Genomic DNA, 17,503 nt, shown 5'->3' on the forward strand with positions numbered 1-17,503 from the left:
TCCATCCATGCCCTCCATGATGTTTAAGTTCAAGACACCCCACACAAAGACTAGGCCCATGCTAGACTCAAATACCCCTGGTGAAAAGGCCACAAGTACAGCCACAAAAAACGAAAATAACTGAAAAATCAGCACAATCCCATTCCATCCATGCCCTCCATGATGTTTAAGTTCAAGACACCCCACAGAAAGACTAGGCCCATGCTAGACTCAAATACCCCTAGTGAAAAGGCCAGAAGTACAGCCCCCAAAAACGAAAATCACTGAAAAATCAGCACAATCCCATTCCATCCATGCCCTCCATGATGTTTAAGTTCAAGACACCCCACACAAAGACTAGGCCCATGCTAGACTCAAATACCCCTGGTGAAAAGGCCACAAGTACAGCCACAAAAAACGAAAATCACTGAAAAATCAGCACAATACCATTCCATCCATGCCCTCCATGATGTTTAAGTTCAAGACACCCCACAAAAAGACTAGGCCCATGCTAGACTCAAATACCCCTGGTGAAAAGGCCACAAGTACAGCCCCAAAAAACGAAAATCACTGAAAAATCAGCACAATCCCATTCCATCCATGCCCTCCATGATGTTTAAGTTCAAAACACCCCACAGAAAGACTAGGCCCAATCAAGACTCACTACCCCTGGGCATAAAGGTTGAAAAGTAGGCAAAATGGTTGCAGGCCTAACAACAATGCCTGCATTCGAAAAGGCCACTTGCCTCCCAGCACATGGCCAGGGCCTGTAGCAGCACTCAAAATGGCCCCCAGCCACATGGCCTGTCCCTGCCAATGAACACCCCCAAAAATCGAAAAACACTGAAAAATCAGCACAATCCCATTCCATCCATGCCCTCCATGATGTTTAAGTTCAAGACACCCCACACAAAGACTAGGCCCATGCTAGACTCAAATACCCCTGGTCAAAAGGCCACAAGTACAGCCACAAAAAACGAAAATAACTGAAAAATCAGCACAATCCCATTCCATCCATGCCCTCCATGATGTTTAAGTTCAAGACACCCCACAGAAAGACTAGGCCCATGCTAGACTCAAATACCCCTAGTGAAAAGGCCACAAGTACAGCCCCCAAAAACGAAAATCACTGAAAAATCAGCACAATCCCATTCCATCCATGCCCTCCATGATGTTTGAATTCAAGACAACCCACAGAAAGACTAGGCCCATGCAAGACTCACTACCCCTGGGCATAAAGGTTGAAAAGTAGGCAAAATGGTTGCAGGCCTAACAACAATGCCTATATTCAAAATGGCCACTTGCCTCCCTGCACATGGCCAGGCCCTGTAGCAGCACTCAAAATGCCCCCCAGCCACATGGCCTGTCCCTCCCCATGAACACCCCCAAAAATCGAAAATCACTGAAAAATCAGCACAATCCCATTCCATCCATGCCCTCCATAATGTTTAAGTTCAAGACACCCAACAGAAAGACTAGGCCCATGCTAGACTCAAATACCCCTAGTGAAAAGGCCACAAGTACAGCCCCCAAAAACGAAAATCACTGAAAAATCTGCACAATCCCATTCCATCCATGCCCTCCATGATGTTTAAATTCAGGACACCCCACAGAAAGACTAGGCCTATGCAAGACTCACTACCCCTGGGCATAAAGGTTGAAAAGTAGGCAAAATGGTTGCAGGCCTAACAACAATGCCTGCATTCGAAAAGGCCACTTGCCTCCCAGCACATGGCCAGGGCCTGTAGCAGCACTCAAAATGGCCCCCAGCCACATGGCCTGTCCCTGCCAATGAACACCCCAAAAAAATCGAAAAACACTGAAAAATCAGCACAATCCCGTTCCATCCATGCCCTCCATGATGTTTAAGTTCAAGACACCCCACACAAAGACTAGGCCCATGCTAGACTCAAATACCCCTGGTGAAAAGGCCACAAGTACAGCCACAAAAAACGAAAATAACTGAAAAATCAGCACAATCCCATTCCATCCATGCCCTCCATGATGTTTAAGTTCAAGACACCCCACAGAAAGACTAGGCCCATGCTAGACTCAAATACCCCTAGTGAAAAGGCCAGAAGTACAGCCCCCAAAAACGAAAATCACTGAAAAATCAGCACAATCCCATTCCATCCATGCCCTCCATGATGTTTAAGTTCAAGACACCCCACACAAAGACTAGGCCCATGCTAGACTCAAATACCCCTGGTGAAAAGGCCACAAGTACAGCCACAAAAAACGAAAATCACTGAAAAATCAGCACAATACCATTCCATCCATGCCCTCCATGATGTTTAAGTTCAAGACACCCCACAAAAAGACTAGGCCCATGCTAGACTCAAATACCCCTGGTGAAAAGGCCACAAGTACAGCCCCAAAAAACGAAAATCACTGAAAAATCAGCACAATCCCATTCCATCCATGCCCTCCATGATGTTTAAGTTCAAAACACCCCACAGAAAGACTAGGCCCAATCAAGACTCACTACCCCTGGGCATAAAGGTTGAAAAGTAGGCAAAATGGTTGCAGGCCTAACAACAATGCCTGCATTCGAAAAGGCCACTTGCCTCCCAGCACATGGCCAGGGCCTGTAGCAGCACTCAAAATGGCCCCCAGCCACATGGCCTGTCCCTGCCAATGAACACCCCCAAAAATCGAAAAACACTGAAAAATCAGCACAATCCCATTCCATCCATGCCCTCCATGATGTTTAAGTTCAAGACACCCCACACAAAGACTAGGCCCATGCTAGACTCAAATACCCCTGGTCAAAAGGCCACAAGTACAGCCACAAAAAACGAAAATAACTGAAAAATCAGCACAATCCCATTCCATCCATGCCCTCCATGATGTTTAAGTTCAAGACACCCCACAGAAAGACTAGGCCCATGCTAGACTCAAATACCCCTAGTGAAAAGGCCACAAGTACAGCCCCCAAAAACGAAAATCACTGAAAAATCAGCACAATCCCATTCCATCCATGCCCTCCATGATGTTTGAATTCAAGACAACCCACAGAAAGACTAGGCCCATGCAAGACTCACTACCCCTGGGCATAAAGGTTGAAAAGTAGGCAAAATGGTTGCAGGCCTAACAACAATGCCTATATTCAAAATGGCCACTTGCCTCCCTGCACATGGCCAGGCCCTGTAGCAGCACTCAAAATGCCCCCCAGCCACATGGCCTGTCCCTCCCCATGAACACCCCCAAAAATCGAAAATCACTGAAAAATCAGCACAATCCCATTCCATCCATGCCCTCCATAATGTTTAAGTTCAAGACACCCAACAGAAAGACTAGGCCCATTCTAGACTCAAATACCCCTAGTGAAAAGGCCACAAGTACAGCCCCCAAAAACGAAAATCACTGAAAAATCAGCACAATCCCATTCCATCCATGCCCTCAATGATGTTTGAATTCAAGACAACCCACAGAAAGACTAGGCCCGTGCAAGACTCACTACCCCTGGGCATAAATGTTGAAAAGTAGGCAAAATGGTTGCAGGCCTAACAACAATGCCTACATTCAAAATGGCCACTTGCCTCCCTGCACATGGCCAGGCCCTGTAGCAGCACTCAAAATGGCCCCCAGCCACATGGCCTGCCCATCCCCATGAACACCCCCAAAAATCGAAAATCACTGAAAAATCAGCACAATACCATTCCATCCATGCCCTCCATGATGTTTAAGTTCAAGACACCCCACAAAAAGACTAGGCCCATGCTAGACTCAAATACCCCTGGTGAAAAGGCCACAAGTACAGCCCCAAAAAACGAAAATCACTGAAAAATCAGCACAATCCCATTCCATCCATGCCCTCCATGATGTTTAAGTTCAAGACACCCCACAGAAAGACTAGGCCCATGCTAGACTCAAATACCCCTAGTGAAAAGGCCACAAGTACAGCCCCCAAAAACGAAAAGCACTGAAAAATCTGCACAATCCCATTCCATCCATGCCCTCCATGATGTTTAAATTCAGGACACCCCACAGAAAGACTAGGCCTATGCAAGACTCACTACCCCTGGGCATAAAGGTTGAAAAGTAGGCAAAATGGTTGCAGGCCTAACAACAATGCCTGCATTCGAAAAGGCCACTTGCCTCCCAGCACATGGCCAGGGCCTGTAGCAGCACTCAAAATGGCCCCCAGCCACATGGCCTCTCCCTCCCCATGAACACCCCCAAAAATCGAAAAACACTGAAAAATCAGCACAATCACTTTCCATCCATGCCCTCCATGATGTTTAAGTTCAAGACACCCCACAGAAAGACTAGGCCCATGCAAAACTAAAATACCCCTAGTGAAAAGGCCACAAGTACATCCCCAAAAAATGAAAATCACTGAAAAATCAGCACAATCCCATTCCATCCATGCCCTCCATGATGTTTAAGTTCAAGACACCCCACAGAAAGACTAGGCCCATGCAAGACTCAATACCCCTGGTGAAAAGGCCACAAGTACAGCCCCAAAAAACGAAAATCACTGAAAAATCAGCACAATCCCATTCCATCCATGCCCTCCATGATGTTTTAATTCAAGACAACCCACAGAAAGACTAGGCCAATGCAAGACTCACTACCCCTGGGCATAAAGGTTGAAAAGTAGGCAAAATGGTTGCAGGCCTAACAACAATGCCTAAATTCAAAATGGCCACTTGCCTCCCTGCACATGGCCAGGCCCTGTAGCAGCACTCAAAATGGCCCCCAGCCACATGGCCTGTCCCTCCCAATGAACACCCCCAAAAATCGAAAAACACTGAAAAATCAGCACAATCCCATTCCATCCATGCCCTCCATGATGTTTAAGTTCAAGACACCCCACAAAAAGACTAGGCCCATGCTAGACTCAAATACCCCTGGTGAAAAGGCGACAAGTACAGCCACAAAAAATGAAAATAACTGAAAAATCAGCACAATCCCATTCCATCCATGCCCTCCATGATGTTTAAGTTCAAGATACCCCACAGAAAGACTAGGCCCATGCTAGACTGAAATACCCCTAGTTTAAAGGCCACAAGTACAGCCCCCAAAAACGAAAATCACTGAAAAATCAGCACAATCCCATTCCATCCATGCCCTCCATGATGTTTGAATTCAAGACAACCCACAGAAAGACTAGGCCCATGCAAGACTCACTACCCCTGGGCATAAAGGTTGAAAAGTAGGCAAAATGGTTGCAGGCCTAACAACAATGCCTATATTCAAAATGGCCACTTGCCTCCCTGCACATGGCCAGGCCCTGTAGCAGCACTCAAAATGCCCCCAGCCACATGGCCTGTCCCTCCCCATGAACACCCCCAAAAATCGAAAATCACTGAAAAATCAGCACAATACCATTCCATCCATGCCCTCCATGATGTTTAAGTTCAAGACACCCCACAAAAAGACTAGGCCCATGCTAGACTCAAATACCCCTGGTGAAAAGGCCACAAGTACAGCCCCAAAAAACGAAAATCACTGAAAAATCAGCACAATCCCATTCCATCCATGCCCTCCATGATGTTTAAGTTCAAGACACCCCACAGAAAGACTAGGCCCATGCTAGACTCAAATACCCCTAGTGAAAAGGCCACAAGTACAGCCCCCAAAAACAAAATCACTGAAAAATCTGCACAATCCCATTCCATCCATGCCCTCCATGATGTTTAAATTCAGGACACCCCACAGAAAGACTAGGCCCATGCAAGACTCACTACCCCTGGGCATAAAGGTTGAAAAGTAGGCAAAATGGTTGCAGGCCTAACAACAATGCCTACATTCAAAATGGCCACTTGCCTCCCTGCACATGGCAAGGCCCTGTAGCAGCACTCAAAATAGCCCCCAGCCACATGGCCTGTCCCTCCCCATGAACACCCCCAAAAATCGAAAATCACTGAAAAATCAGCACAATACCATTCCATCCATGCCCTCCATGATGTTTAAGTTCAAGACACCCCACAAAAAGACTAGGCCCATGCTAGACTCAAATACCCCTGGTGAAAAGGCCACAAGTACAGCCCCCAAAAACGAAAATCACTGAAAAATCAGCACAATCCCATTCCATCCATGCCCTCCATGATGTTTAAATTCAGGACACCCCACAGAAAGACTAGGCCCATGCAAGACTCACTACCCCTGGGCATAAAGGTTGAAAAGTAGGCAAAATGGTTGCAGGCCTAACAACAATGCCTACATTCAAAATGGCCACTTGCCTCCCTGCACATGGCCAGGCCCTGTAGCAGCACTCAAAATGGCCCCCAGCCACATGGCCTGTCCCTCCCCTTGAACACCCCCAAAAATCGAAAATCACAGAAAAATCAGCACAATACCATTCCATCCATGCCCTCCATGATGTTTAAGTTCAAGACACCCCACAAAAAGACTAGGCCCATGCTAGACTCAAATACCCCTGGTGAAAAGGCCACAAGTACAGCCCCAAACAACGAAAATCACTGAAAAATCAGCACAATCCCATTCCATCCATGCCCTCCATGATGTTTAAGTTCAAGACACCCCACAGAAAGACTAGGCCCATGCTAGACTCAAATACCCCTAGTGAAAATGCCACAAGTACAGCCCCCAAAAACGAAAATCACTGAAAAATCAGCACAATCCCATTCCATCCATGCCCTCCATGATGTTTGAATTCAAGACAACCCACAGAAAGACTAGGCCCATGCAAGACTCACTACCCCTGGGCATAAAGGTTGAAAAGTAGGCAAAATGGTTGCAGGCCTAACAACAATGCCTATATTCAAAATGGCCACTTGCCTCCCTACACATGGCCAGGCCCTGTAGCAGCACTCAAAATGCCCCCCAGCCACATGGCCTGTCCCTCCCCATGAACACCCCCAAAAATCGAAAATCACTGAAAAATCAGCACAACACCATTCCATCCATGCCCTCCATGATGTTTAAGTTCAAGACACCCCACAAAAAGACTAGGCCCATGCTAGACTCAAATACCCCTGGTGAAAAGGCCACAAGTACAGCCCCAAAAAACGAAAATCACTGAAAAATCAGCACAATCCCATTCCATCCATGCCCTCCATGATGTTTAAGTTCAAGACACCCCACAGAAAGACCAGGCCCATGCTAGACTCAAATACCCCTAGTGAAAAGGCCACAAGTACAGCCCCCAAAAACGAAAAGCACTGAAAAATCTGCACAATCCCATTCCATCCATGCCCTCCATGATGTTTAAATTCAGGACACCCCACAGAAAGACTAGGCCCATGCAAGACTCACTACCCCTGGGCATAAAGGTTGAAAAGTAGGCAAAATGGTTGCAGGCCTAACAACAATGCCTGCATTCGAAAAGGCCACTTGCCTCCCAGCACATGGCGAGGGCCTGTAGCAGCACTCAAAATGGCCCCCAGCCACATGGCCTGTCCCTCCCCATGAACACCCCCAAAAAATCGAAAAACACTGAAAAATCAGCACAATCCCATTCCATCCATGCCCTCCATGATGTTTAAGTTCAAGACACCCCACAAAAAGACTAGGCCCATGCTAGACTCAAATACCCCTGGTGAAAAGGCCACAAGTACAGCCACAAAAAACGAAAATAACTGAAAAATCAGCACAATCCCATTCCATCCATGCCCTCCATGATGTTTAAGTTCAAGACACCCCACAGAAAGACTAGGCCCATGCTAGACTCAAATACCCCTAGTGAAAAGGCCACAAGTACAGCCCCCAAAAACGAAAATCACTGAAAAATCAGCACAATCCCATTCCATCCATGCCCTCCATGATGTTTGAATTCAAGACAACCCACAGAAAGACTAGGCCCATGCAAGACTCACTACCCCTGGTCATAAAGGTTGAAAAGTAGGCAAAATGGTTGCAGGCCTAACAACAATGCCTGCTTTCAAAATGGCCACTTGCCTCCCAGCACATGGCCAGGGCCTGTAGCAGCACTCAAAATGGCCTCCTGCCACATGGCCTGTCCCTCCCCATGAACACTCCCAAAAATCGAAAAACACTGAAAAATCAGCACAATCCCATTCCATCCTTGCCCTCCATGATGTTTAAGTTCAAGACACCCCACAGAAAGACTAGGCCCATGCAAGACTCAAATACCCCTAGTGAAAAGGCCACAAGTACAGCCCCAAAAAACGAAAATCACTGAAAAATCAGCACAATCCCATTCCATCCATGCCCTCCATGATGTTTAAGTTCAAGACACCCAACAGAAAGACTAGGCCCATGCAAGACTCAATACCCCTGGTGAAAAGGCCACAAGTACAGCCCCAAAAAACGAAAATCACTGAAAAATCAGCACAATCCCATTCCATCCATGCCCTCCATGATGTTTAAATTCAAGAAAACACACAGAAAGACTAGGCCCATGCGAGACTCACGACCCCTGGGCATAAAGCTTGAAAAGTAGGCAAAATGGTTGCAGGCCTAACAACAATGCCTACATTCAAAATGGCCACTTGCCTCCTTGCACATGGCCAGGCCCTGTAACAGCACTCAAAATGGCCCCCAGCCACATGGCCTGTCCCTCCCCATGAACACCCCATAAATCGAAAATCACTGAAAAATTAGCACAATCCCATTCCATCCATGCCCTCCATGATGTTTAAGTTCAAGACACCCCACAGAAAGACTAGGCCCATGCAAGACTCAATACCCCTGGTGAAAAGGCCACAAGTACAACCCCAAAAAACGAAAATCACTGAAAAATCAGCACAATCCCATTCCATCCAGGCCCTCCATGACGTTTAAGTTCAAGACACCCCACAGAAAGACTAGGCCCATGCTAGACTCAAATACCCCTAGTGAAAAGGCCACAAGTACAGCCCCCAAAAACGAAAATCACTGAAAAATCAGCACAATCCCATTCCATCCATGCCCTCCATGATGTTTGAATTCAAGACAAACCACAGAAAGACTAAGCCCCTGCAAGACTCACTACCCCTGGGCATAAAGGTTAAAAAGTAGGCAAAATGGTTGCAGGCCTAACAACAATGCCTATATTCAAAATGGCCACTTGCCTCCCTACACATGGCCAGGCCCTGTAGCAGCACTCAAAATGCCCCCCAGCCACATGGCCTGTCCCTCCCCATGAACACCCCCAAAAATCGAAAATCACTGAAAAATCAGCACAATCCCATTCCATCCATGCCCTCCATGATGTTTAAGTTCAAGACACCCCACAGAAAGACTAGGCCCATGCAAGACTCAATACCCCTGGTGAAAAGGCCACAAGTACAGCCCCAAAAAACGAAAATCACTAAAAAATCAGCACAATCCCATTCCATCCATGCCCTCCATGATGTTTAAGTTCAAGACACCCCACAGAAAGACTAGGCCCATCCTAGACTCAAATACCCCTAGTAAAAAGGCCACAAGTACAGCCCCCAAAAACAAAAATCACTGAAAAATCTGCACAATCCCATTCCATCCATGCCCTCCATGATGTTTAAATTAAAGACACCCCACATAAAGACTAGGCCCATGCAAGACTCACTACCCCATGGCATAAAGGTTGAAAAGTAGGCAAAATGGTTGCAGGCCTAACAACAATGCCTGCATTCAAAATGGCCACTTGCCTCCCAGCACATGGCCAGGGCCTGTAGCAGCACTCAAAATGGCCTCCAGCCACATGGCCTGTCCCTCCCCATGAACACTCCCAAAAATCGAAAAACACAGAAAAATCAGCACAATCCCATTCCATCCATGCCCTCCATGATGTTTAAATTCAGGACACCCCACAGAAAGACTTGGCCCATGCAAGACTCACTACCCCTGGGCATAAAGCTTGAATAGTAGGCAAAATGGTTGCAGGCCTAACAACAATGCCTACATTCAAAATGGCCACTTGCCTCCTTGCATATGGCCAGGCCCTGTAACAGCACTCAAAATGGCCCCCAGCCACATGGCCTGTCCCTCCCCATGAACACCCCAAAAATCGAAAATCACTGAAAAATCAGCACAATCCCATTCCATCCATGCCCTCCATGATGTTTAAGTTCAAGACACCCCACAGAAAGACTAGGCCCATGCAAGACTCAATACCCCTGGTGAAAAGGCCACAAGTACAGCCCCAAAAAACGAAAATCACTGAAAAATCAGCACAATCCCATTCCATCCATGCCCTCCATGACGTTTAAGTTCAAGACACCCCACAGAAAGACTAGGCCCATGCTAGACTCAAATACCCCTAGTGAAAAGGCCACAAGTACAGCCCCCAAAAACGAAAATCACTGAAAAATCTGCACAATCCCATTCCATCCATGCCCTCCATGATGTTTAAATTCAAGACACCCCACAGAAAGACTAGGCCCATGCAAGACTCACTACCCCTGGGCATAAAGGTTGAAAAGTAGGCAAAATGGTTGCAGGCCTAACAACAATGCCTACATTCAAAATGGCCACTTGCCTCTCTGCACATGGCCAGGCCCTGTAGCAGCACTCAAAATGGCCCCCAGCCACATGGCCTGTCCCTCCCCATGAACACCCTCAAAAATCGAAAATCACTGAAAAATCAGCACAATCCCATTCCATCCATGCCCTCCATGATGTTTAAGTTCAAGACACCCCACAGAAAGACTAGGCCCATGCAAGACTCAATACCCCTGGTGAAAAGGCCACAAGTACAGCCCCAAAAAACGAAAATCACTGAAAAATCAGCACAATCCCATTCCATCCATGCCCTCCATGATGTTTAAGTTCAAGACACCCCACAGAAAGACTAGGCCCATGCTAGACTCAAATACCCCTAGTGAAAAGGCCACAAGTACAGCCCCCAAAAACGAAAATCACTGAAAAATCTGCACAATCCCATTCCATCCATGCCCTCCATGATGTTTAAATTCAAGACACCCCACAGAAAGACTAGGCCCATGCAAGACTCACTACCCCTGGGCATAAAGGTTGAAAAGTAGGCAAAATGGTTGCAGGCCTAACAACAATGCCTACATTCAAAATGGCCACTTGCCTCCCTGCACATGGCCAGGCCCTGTAGCAGCACTCAAAATGGCCCCCAGCCACATGGCCTGTCCCTCCCCATGAACACCCCCAAAAATCGAAAATCACTGAAAAATCAGCACAATCCCATTCCATCCATGCCCTCCATGATGTTTAAGTTCAAGACACCCCACAGAAAGACTAGGCCCATGCAAGACTCAATACCCCTGGTGAAAAGGCCACAAGTACAGCCCCAAAAAACGAAAATCACTGAAAAATCAGCACAATCCCATTCCATTCATGCCCTCCATGATGTTTAAGTTCAAGACACCCCACAGAAAGACTAGGCCCATGCTAGACTCAAATACCCCTAGTAAAAAGGCCACAAATACAGCCCCCAAAAACGAAAATCACTGAAAAATCTGCACAATCCCATTCCATCCATGCCCTCCATGATGTTTAAATTCAAGGCACCCCACAGAAAGACTAAGCCCATGCAAGACTCACTACCCCTGGGCATAAAGGTTAAAAAGTAGGCAAAATGGTTGCAGGCCTAACAACAATGCCTGCATTCAAAATGGCCACTTGCCTCCCAGCACATGGCCAGGGCCTGTAGCAGCACTCAAAATGGCCCCCAGCCACATGACCTGTCCCTCCCCATGAACACCCCCAAAAATCGAAAAACACTGAAAAATCAGCACAATCCCATTCCATCCATGCCCTCCATGATGTTTAAGTTCAAGACACCCCACAGAATGACTAGGCCCATGCAAGACTCAAATACCCCTATTGAAAAGGCCACAAGTACAGCACCAAAAAACGAAAATCACTGAAAAATCAGCACAATCCCATTCCATCCATGCCCTCCATGACGTTTAAGTTCAAGACACCCCACAGAAAGACTAGGCCCATCCTAGACTCAAATACCCCTAGTGAAAAGGCCACAAGTACAGCCCCCAAAAACGAAAATCACTGAAAAATCTGCACAATCCCATTCCATCCACGCCCTCCATGATGTTTAAATTCAAGACACCCCACAGAAAGACTAGGCCCATGCAAGACTCACTACCCCTGGGCATAAAGGTTGAAAAGTAGGCAAAATGGTTGCAGGCCTAACAACAATGCCTACATTCAAAATGGCCACTTGCCTCCCTGCACATGGCCAGGCCCTGTAGCAGCACTCAAAATGGCCCCCAGCCACATGGCCTGTCCCTCCCCATGAACACCCCCAAAAATCGAAAATCACTGAAAAATCAGCACAATCCCATTCCATCCATGCCCTCCATGATGTTTAAGTTCAAGACACCCCACAGAAAGACTAGGCCCATGCAAGACTCAATACCCCTGGTGAAAAGGCCACAAGTACAGCCCCAAAAAACGAAAATCACTGAAAAATCAGCACAATCCCATTCCATCCATGCCCTCCATGATGTTTAAGTTCAAGACACCCCACAGAAAGACTAGGCCCATGCTAGACTCAAATACCCCTAGTGAAAAGGCCACAAGTACAGCCCCCAAAAACGAAAATCACTGGAAAATCTGCACAATCCCATTCCATCCATGCCCTCCATGATGTTTAAATTCAAGACACCCCACAGAAAGACTAGGCCCATGCAAGACTCACTACCCCTGGGCATAAAGGTTGAAAAGTAGGCAAAATGGTTGCAGGCCTAACAACAATGCCTACATTCAAAATGGCCACTTGCCTCCCTGCACATGGCCAGGCCATGTAGCAGCACTCAAAATGGCCCCCAGCCACATGGCCTGTCCCTCCCCATGAACACCCCCAAAAATCGAAAATCACTGAAAAATCAGCACAATCCCATTCCATCCATGCCCTCCATGATGTTTAAGTTCAAGACACCCCACAGAAAGACTAGGCCCATGCAAGACTCAATACCCCTGGTGAAAAGGCCACAAGTACAGCCCCAAAAAACGAAAATGACTGAAAAATCAGCACAATCCCATTCCATCCATGCCCTCCATGATGTTTAAATTCAAGGCACCCCACAGAAAGACTAGGCCCATGCAAGACTCACTACCCCTGGGCATAAAGGTTAAAAAGTAGGCAAAATGGTTGCAGGCCTAACAACAATGCCTGCATTCAAAATGGCCACTTGCCTCCCAGCACATGGCCAGGGCCTGTAGCAGCACTCAAAATGGCCCCCAGCCACATGGCCTGTCCCTCCCCATGAACACCCCCAAAAATCGAAAAACACTGAAAAATCAGCACAATCCCATTCCATCCATGCCCTCCATGATGTTTAAGTTCAAGACACCCCACAGAATGACTAGGCCCATGCAAGACTCAAATACCCCTATTGAAAAGGCCACAAGTACAGCCCCAAAAAACGAAAATTACTGAAAAATCAGCACAATCCCATTCCATCCATGCCCTCCATGATGTTTAAGTTCAAGACACCCCACTGAAAGACTAGGCCCATGCAAGACTCAATACCCCTGGTGAAAAGGCCACAAGTACAGCCCCCAAAAACGAAAATTACTGAAAAATCAGCACAATCCCATCCCATCCATGCCCTCCATGATGTTTAAGTTCAAGACACCCCACAGAAAGACTAGGCCCATGCAAGACTCAATACCCCTGGTGAAAAGGCCACAAGTACAGCCCCAAAAAACGAAAATCACTGAAAAATCAGCACAATCCCATTCCATCCATGCACTCCATGATGTTTAAATTCAAGACAACCCATAGAAAGACTAGGCCCATGCAAGACTCACTACCCCTGGACATAAAGGTTGAAAAGTAGCCAAAATGGTTGCAGGCATAACAACAATGCCTACATTCAAAATGGCCACTTGCCTCCCTGCACATGGCCAGGCCCTATAACAGCACTCAAAATGGCCCCGAGCCACATGGCCTGTCCCTCCCCATGAACACCCCCAAAAATCGAAAATCACTGAAAGATCAGCACAATCCCATTACATCCATGCCCTCCACGATGTTTAAGTTCAAGACACCCCACAGAAAGACTAGGCCCATGCTAGACTTAAATACCCCTAGTGAGAAGGCCACAAGTACAGCCCCCAAAAACGAAAATCACTGAAAAATCTGCACAATCCCATTCCATCCATGCCCTCCATGATGTTTAAATTCAAGACACCCCACAGAAAGACCAGGCCCATGCAAGACTCACTACCCCTGGGCATAAAGGTTGAAAAGTAGGCAAAATGGTTGCAGGCCTAACAACAATGCCTGCATTCAAAATGGCCACTTGCCTCCCAGCACATGGCCAGGGCCTGTAGCAGCACTCAAAATGGCCCCCAGCCACATGGCCTGTCCCTCCCCATGAACACTCCCAAAAATCGAAAAACACTGACAAATCAGCACAATCCCATTCCATCCATGCCCTCCATGATGTTTAAGTTCAAGACACCCCACAGAAAGACTAGGCCCATGCAAGACTCAAATACCCCTAGTGAAAAGGCCACAAGTACAGCCCCAAAAAACAAAAATCACTGAAAAATCAGCACAATCCCATTCCATCCATGCCCTCCATGATGTTTAAGTTCAAGACACCCCACAGAAAGACTAGGCCCATGCAAGACTCAATACCCCTGGTGAAAAGGCCACAAGCACAGCCCCAAAAAACGAAAATCACTGAAAAATCAGCACAATCCCATTCCATCCATGCCCTCCATGATGTTTAAATTCAAGAAAACCCACAGAAAGACTAGGCCCATGCAAGACTCACTACCCCTGGGCATAAAGCTTGAAAAGTAGGCAAAATGGTTGCAGGCCTAACAACAATGCCTACATTCAAAATGGCCACTTGCCTCCTTGCACATGGCCAGGCCATGTAACAGCACTCAAAATGGCCCCCAGCCACATGGCCTGTCCCTCCCCATGAACACCCCCAAAAATCGAAAATCACTGAAAAATCAGCACAATCCCATTCCATCCATGCCCTCCATGATGTTTAAATTCAAGACACCCCACAGAAAGACTAGGCCCATGCAAGACTCACTACCCCTGGGCATACAGGTTGAAAAGTAGGCAAAATGGTTGCAGGCCTAACAACAATGCCTGCATTCAAAATGGCCACTTGCCTCCCAGCACTTGGCCAGGGCCTGTAGCAGCACTCAAAATGGCCCCCAGCCACATGATGACCTGTCCCTCCCCATGAACACCCCCAAAAATCGAAAAACACTGAAAAATCAGAACAATCCCATTCCATCCATGCCCTCCATGATGTTTAAGTTCAAGACAACCCACGGAAAGACTAGGCCCATGCAAGACTCAAATACCCCTAGTGAAAAGGCCACAAGTACAGCCCCAAAAAACGAAAATCACTGAAAAATCAGCACAATCCCATTCCATCCATGATCTCCATGATGTTTAAGTTCAAGACACCCCACAGAAAGACTAGGCCCATGCAAGACTCAAATACCCCTAGTGAAAAGGCCACAAGTACAGCCCCAAAAAACGAAAATCACTGAAAAATCAGCACAATCCCATTCCATCCATGCCCTCCATGATGTTTAAGTTCAAGACACCCCACAGAAAGACTAGGCCCATGCTAGACTCAAATACCCCTAGTGAAAATGCCACAAGTACAGCCCCTAAAAACCAAAATCACTGAAAAATCTGCACAATCCCATTCCATCCATGCCCTCCATGATGTTTAAATTCAAGACACCCCACAGAAAGACTAGGCCCATGCAAGACTCACTACCCCTGGGCATAAAGGTTGAAAAGTAGGCAAAATGGTTGCAGGCCTAACAACAATGCCTACATTCAAAATGGCCACTTGCCTCCCTGCACATGGCCAGGCCCTGTAGCAGCACTCAAAATGGCCCCCAGCCACATGGCCTGTCCCTCCCCATGAACACCCCCAAAAATCGAAAATCACTGAAAAATCAGCACAATCCCATTCCATCCATGCCCTCCATGATGTTTAAGTTCAAGACACCCCACAGAAAGACTAGGCCCATGCAAGACTCAATACCCCTGGTGAAAAGGCCACAAGTACAGCCCCAAAAAACGAAAATCACTGAAAAATCAGCACAATCCCATTCCATTCATGCCCTCCATGATGTTTAAGTTCAAGACACCCCACAGAAAGACTAGGCCCATGCTAGACTCAAATACCCCTAGTAAAAAGGCCACAAATACAGCCCCCAAAAACGAAAATCACTGAAAAATCTGCACAATCCCATTCCATCCATGCCCTCCATGATGTTTAAATTCAAGGCACCCCACAGAAAGACTAAGCCCATGCAAGACTCACTACCCCTGGGCATAAAGGTTAAAAAGTAGGCAAAATGGTTGCAGGCCTAACAACAATGCCTGAATTTAAAATGGCCACTTGCCTCCCAGCACATGGCCAGGGCCTGTAGCAGCACTCAAAATGGCCCCCAGCCACATGGCCTGTCCCTCCCCATGAACACCCCCAAAATTCGAAAAACACTGAAAAATCAGCACAATCCCATTCCATCCATGCCCTCCATGATGTTTAAGTTCAAGACACCCCACAAAAAGACTAGGCCCATGCTAGACTCAAATACCCTGGTGAAAAGGCCACAAGTACAGCCACAAAAAACGAAAATAACAGAAAAATCAGCACCATCCCATTCCATCCATGCCCTCCATGATGTTTAAGTTCAAGACACCCCACAGAAAGACTAGGCCCATGCTAGACTCAAATACCCCTGGTGAAAAGGCCACAAGTACAGCCCCAAAAAACGAAAATCACTGAAAAATCAGCACAATCCCAATCCATCCATGCCCTCCATGATGTTTAAGTTCAAGACACCCCACAGAAAGACTCAGTCCACCCACCACTGAGTACCCCTGGGCAAAAGGCCCCAAACAGCCCAAAAATCGAAAATTCCAAAATTGTAGTTGCAGCAACTGTAATGCCCCAAACAAACTTACTTGTAAAATTTCTAATCCAACAGTGATCCAAATAAAGTCAAAAAGGCCACAAATCCAAATATCCAGCAGCATCCACAAAAAGTAATCCTTCCAGCTCCAGATCCAAATGAAAAGTGACCAGGAGATGGACAAAGCACTGGGAGGAGCCTGCTGGACAGGAACAGGAAGTTGAAGACTGTGGGGCACTTCCTTCCTCCCACCCCCCTGCCCCCCTCCCCAAAATGGACTCCTCGCTAAAAAAGTGCAGGCAAATGTCAACCTAAGGTGTTATTCAGATAAAAATCATCATTTCAAGAAGGTTTATGCTGCTTGCTGGTGGATTTCTTGTGTAGAATTGCAAATTTTATATTTTCGCTTGTGCGAAATTGTTGCTGCTCGCCGCATCTCAAATCTCGCAATTGCGAAGTACCGCGAGACGTGATCTCGCCGTACTCGCGTTGACAAACTCTCGCTGTGCAAGTTGGCAAGCCGCGATGACGTAATCGCGCTCGCCAAATTCCCACGGGATCCCGCAGCAAGATCCAAAATGGCGCAGCACTCGCAAAATATAGAGAAAAACAACTCGGCAAACGATGATAAACGCCGCGCTCCGCAAAATTGTATCACCAACGCCGCGCGCCGCAAAATTGTATCACCAAGAAAAAAAAAATCCGCTGAGTGCGAATTTGCGGATTTTGCGGGAAATTCGCAAATCTCGCGGATTGCGAATTTACCGAAAATCCGCAAAAT

This window comes from Lissotriton vulgaris, chromosome 4_1, assembly GCF_964263255.1.
Source record: "Lissotriton vulgaris chromosome 4_1, aLisVul1.2, whole genome shotgun sequence".
Classification (NCBI taxonomy): domain Eukaryota; kingdom Metazoa; phylum Chordata; class Amphibia; order Caudata; family Salamandridae; genus Lissotriton; species Lissotriton vulgaris.